This window comes from Nannospalax galili, unplaced genomic scaffold, assembly GCF_000622305.1.
Source record: "Nannospalax galili isolate Female #2095 unplaced genomic scaffold, S.galili_v1.0 scaffold410, whole genome shotgun sequence".
Classification (NCBI taxonomy): domain Eukaryota; kingdom Metazoa; phylum Chordata; class Mammalia; order Rodentia; family Spalacidae; genus Nannospalax; species Nannospalax galili.
The window spans coordinates 70668-76480 of NW_008329143.1; positions in this window are offsets into that span (position 1 = coordinate 70668).

A 5813-nucleotide genomic window follows, 5' to 3' on the forward strand; every position below is an offset into this window, starting at 1 on the left:
GCCAGCCTGGTCTACATAGTGAGTTCCAGGACAGCTGGGGCTATATAAGGAAAAAAATCCACAGGAACATATATATATATATATATACTTATGAGTGTTGTATATGTATATATACACACATACGTTCATACTAGTGGTACATAAGCGCATAGGCATTCACAGAAAGCATTAATTATGTATCCCTAATACAATATGGCTTCAAAGTGTAGCAATCTAAAACTAAGCAAATGATAAGGTGGAAATGATGAAAATGGAACATATGAAATCAAGACTCAGACTCAGGGCTGGAGAGGTGGCTCAGTGGTTAAACACACTTGCTGCTCTTGCAGAGGACCCGGGTTCAGCTTCCAACACTCACAGTGGGTGGTTCACAAATACCCATCACTCCAGCTGCAGGGGATCTGATACTCTCTTCTGGCCTCTACGGGCACTTGCATTTGAGTACACATACCCACACATACATAGAATTAAAACTAAAAATAAATTTTTTTCTAAAAAGAAGCTCATCTGGTATTTTAGATCTAAGATACAGCACCAATTCCAACCTTGAATTCAAACCTTCACAGTGTCTTTGAAACCAGAGGACAGTGTCATTGTGACCTCCCTGCCTCCCCCTGAATAAGTCAGAAAAAGGTGGAAGGCAAACTGTGATGTTTCACAGTCCTTTCTAGTTGTACCTGTGGTTGCCTCTGAAAAATAAAATTATAATGCAGTTATAAAACTTAAACAAATACCCAATTCTGACCAACTTCTGGATAATTTGACATTTCTATCACAGAAACAGGTTTCTGAGAATTAAAGAGTTATAATAAAAACCTGAAGCCTGAGATTGAGCAATTTAGTTCTTTTTAATGATATTGAACCACACATACATGACCAGCAATATAAAATGTGAACATCAAAGTGAAAGAAAAGCTCAGAAAGTCCTAATAGCCTAAAGGAACACGGTAGTTTAGCAGACTGTAACTTCCACGAGAGAACTCTCCACGAATCTAACGCTCAGAATAGCAAAAGCCCGTCTTGTATTTGTTTAACTCATTGAAAAATTCTCTGAAGTCTTGACAGCCACAGTCTAAGACTTTAATGGTGAAAATGTAATTAAGATATGCTAATATTGGATAAGAAAAAGCTATGCACTGGGATATGGAAATGTGTGTTACACCAGACAGGTGGGTAATAATGCAGACATGGAAGGGGGAGGTGCCAAAGAACTGTACGCCCGGAAAAAGATCTCTGTTTTTAGAGACAGCATACAACTGACAGTTTGGGGGCGTTTCCATTCATGGAGACATCTCAGGGGCCTTGCCCTGAGTTTCTACACCATGAGCAGGAATTTCTCTTTCAGAGCAATTCTTTGAGCACAATTCAGGTACTTTGATGGCCACTTTCATACAGAAACTCTGTAGCAGATCTAAGAGACAGTACCGGGTTTCAGAGCAAAAAACATCAACTTGAAAATCAACCCTTTCTTGTTCCCAGTGCTGGGTCTGTCACTTGCTAAACTGGAAGAACTCAGACAAAATTCTTATTTGCTCAAAGCCTTGGTTTTAAAACTCAAGAAGGAAAATACCAAGCTGGGAGCTGGCTCAGTGGGTAAAGTGCTTGCTGCACAAGCACAAGGACCTGAGTTCAGATCCCCAGAACCCACTTTAAAAAAAAAAAAAAAAAACAGACATGGTGGCACATGACTGTAAAGTGTTAAGGGAGGAGATGGTAACAGGGAGATCCCTGGAGCTTTCTGGCCAGCCAGTCTAGCTCTGGGTTCACTGAAAGACTGTCTCAAAAATAAGGCAAAGAGCAATAGGGGAAGATGCCTTAAGTTCATCTCTGGCCTCCACATATGCATGCACAGGTAAGTACACACACACACACGCACGCACGCACACACACACACACACACACACACACACACACACACGCACGCATGCATACACAGAATGTTCTTCCTCAGATGATTAGGATAAAGATTTGATCTTACACAAGAATTTAAGTCAGTGCTCAACCTGACTAAACCACCTTTTTTTTTTTTTTTTTTGACAGTACTAGGCATCAAACCCACAGCCTTTCAGAAGCAAGGGCTCTACCTCAGAGCCATCCCCAATAGTAACAAACTATTAAGACTAATTACGACTTCTTTTCCTAAAGAAAGGACCAGAAAACACCAGCAAAACTGGTAAATGAGCATATATTTGTTCTTATAAAGGTAGTTGCAGAAACATGAGAACAATCTAATTTATAAAGGTAAACGGTGATAATTTAAAGTACATAAGGAAGTGTGGCTTCTGCAAAGACAGCCACGGTGATCCCTTCTCTCTGTGTATCAGTGTGCCCTTCTCTGATCAAGTGGAGCAGTCCACTTCCCTCCTTGTAAATTCTCTAAATTTGTCTGAATGTGTGTGGAAGGAGTATTTATTTGTCTGACTGGTGGGTTGGTTGAGTTTTTTGGTGGGAGGAGGGTTTGTTGTTGTTTGTTTGTTTGCTAGCAAAACGGTCTCATGTAGCCCAGGTTGACCTCATGCTCACTATGTAGTCAGAGATGGCCCTGAATTCCTGATCCTCCTGCCTCCACCTCCCAAGTACTAGGATTTAAGGAATACACTACCATGTTCAGCTAGTTCTTCTTACCAACTATCAACTCTATTAATCTGGAGCCAAAGACTGTGAGAAGTTGTTTTAAATAATTTTTTTAATCTCACGAGACATCATTATGAATGCATATGTACCAGGAGCTGTGATAACCCCAATCCACTGGTTAACAGCTACAAAAGAGATCCAGTCAACAACCAACACCTCTGCTAGAGAGAGAATTCTTTCTTACATACAGTTGAAAGAATTTTTTTAACTTTTTCTGCCAAAGCCAATAGAAAAACAACTTACAATTTATGCTCCACTTTCAGGAAACCTGAATTTATGACCAAAAGTCGCTTGGCAAATATTTTTTCTGTCCCTAGATGGAACTGCTATTTAAGACACAACCATAATCAGCCTTTTCAAATTCAAAACTTCATTGAAATTTGATTTATGGTTTCAGAATACGTCAGACTCGGGTATTTTTTCTCCTCATTTTTGTGAATAATAAATTAATTACTCTAAGTAGCAGCCAATATTACAATGCCAGAAATGGTTCAAAAAACATAAGACAATTCAATATACAGTGTCCTTGAAATGCTTGACCTTCTCATTTGTAATTCCGTGTGTGTGTGTGTGTATGCGTGTGTGTGTGTGAACATTTTGTATGTGTATGTATGTGTATGTTTATGTGTGTGCATACACAGGCAGGTGCTGATGCACGTGTGCATGAAGACCAGAGGTCAAGTCAACCTCTGGTGTCATTCCTCAGGCCCCACCCACCTTTTTGAGGCAGGGCCTCTCACTGGCCTGGAACACACCAAGTCAAGCAGGCTTGGCTGGCTGGCTGACCAGTGAGCCCCTGGATCCTTCTACCACTGTACCCCCAGCACTAGGATTCCAAGTGCTGCCACCATACCCTGCTTTTTTATATGGGTTCTGGGAATCAAAAGCAGGTCCTCTTACTAAGCCCTCTCCCGAGACCTCTCATTCTTTCTTCGGAACAAAATTGTTTCTCAGTCTTTATATGACTTGGGTATCTTCTCACTTTCAATTGATTATGAAATTTAAAACACAAGTTTTCCATCTCTTCCCACAAATTTTCTCCCAGACCCACCCATTTCCCACACACTGTGGCAGAAGATAACACAGGCATAATTCTAGTCATAAAATCTTTCCAGGTCTTTAACAACGTGAACTCACTTCGGTTAATTGTGTGACAAGGTTTCTCTGATTTGCTGACCATGCCCTTGATCTTAATAGCCTTCGGTGAAGTCATTGCCGCTCTCTCCCTCTGGACATAATGTCCAGACAGTTATTTACTGGCTTATTCCTTTTAGTCCACCATTTATCATCATAAAATAAGGTGAGTTCTAAATTAAACAAATTTGAAGAAGTTTCTAATAGCAGGGCCAGGAAGACTTAACTTTTGATTTTATCAAGGCCTGCTCTTACAGGCTAAGTCATGTTCATTTTTACACATATTTTCCCAAGAGATGAGAGTAGTAAATTTGGTTTTTTGAAAGATAGAAACAAGGGGCCAGGGGCTAGAGAGATGGCTCAGCGGTTAAGAACACTGACTGTTCTTGCAAAAGACCCAGGTTCGAATCCCAGCACCCACATGGCAGCTAACAACTGTCCATAACTCCAGTTCCAAGGGATCCAACAGCCTCTTCTGTCCTCCAAGGGCATTGCATAGCACTGGTGCACTTACCTACACACAGGCATACACATAAAATAAAAGTAATATTTAAAAAAAAAAAAAGAAACAAGGGGCCAGCAAGATGGCTTGAGTGAGTAAAGGTGTTTGCTATACAAGCCTGGTGCCCTATGTCTGATCCCTAGAACCCACATAAAGGTGAAAGGAAAGAATCAATTCCTCATTGTCCTGTAGTCTCCCCCCACCCCCAACCCCTGCCTGGTGCAGATGAAATGTGATTCTCTGCTTCCTGTTTGCCAGGGCTCAGGCTCCTGCTGTCCTGCTTTGCCCACCACAATGGACTCTATCACTCTGGAGCTGTGAGCCAAAACAGCCCCTTTCTTCCTTAAGTTGCTTTTGCTGGTATATTCTACCATAGTAACAGAAAAGGAACTAATACACCTCATGTTTTGGAAACTTTCTGTCAAAATTCAAAAGGTTAGGAAGAAACCTCCTTTCCAGCTGTTGGTCAGGATAATCCAAGAGACTCCCTAAATAAGACAGGCTATTGCCACAGCCCTTGATTGCCTCCCAGAACTTGAAGGTAACACCCTATTGTTGAAGATACTTCCGATATAGGACTTGGAGCAATTGAGCTGGAAGTGACATGAAAGCCTCGTCTCTGAAGATACTATGCAAGCTACAAAGGGAGAAAATCAATCAATGGTCATAATCAACTCTAACGCCTATGATGACCAGACCAACAAGACCAGACCAACAAACTCTCTATTGATTCAATAGTGGTGTTTTTGTCTCAGGGGTAATCAACAGCTTTCTAACTGGACTAAGGCCCACTCGATGGGAGGGAACTCTTGTGTGGTACTGTAACACATAGTCAAGTACACATGATTGGAAAGGTCATAAAATCTAGAGAAGAACCTACTTCTGTTACTTCTCTAGACAAACATAATTTCTTACTATATTCTAAATAAGTATCCTTATATTTACAGACAAGTGTACCTCTCACCTCTCATCAAAGAAACTTCTTTTTGTAACAGATGGGGACTATTATAAAGTTCCACAACTGGTCAAAATACAGAGAATAAGTGACTGTAAGGTGCCCAGCCCTAAGTGATACATCTACAATATACCCTCTACACCTAAAGCTCTGGAAACATTGCAGAAGAGGTAGGTGGTGGGAAGATTGTGAGATCCAGAGGGATAAGACACCTGCTGCTAGTTAATGCATTCTAGACATGATAGGGAAGGTGCACCAATGAAACCTCCACAGTGTAGTAGTCTAACAAGATCTGCATAATGACAAAACCAGTTAACAGGCCAAGGCATATGGGGGAATTTCACAAGATCCCACCTCTGGATGAAGAGCTATTGGCAATCAATGGATGCTGAGAGCAGGAGAATCAGTTTCCTCCAAGGACTAGCTCCCTGACAGGTTATCTAATCCCAAGTGGGCAGCCCTAAACACAGATATACACAAGCACCACTAAATGGATTCAGTTTATTTGCATACTTACATATATATATATATATATATATATATATATATATATATATATACATGTACGTATATGTGTGTATTTGTAAA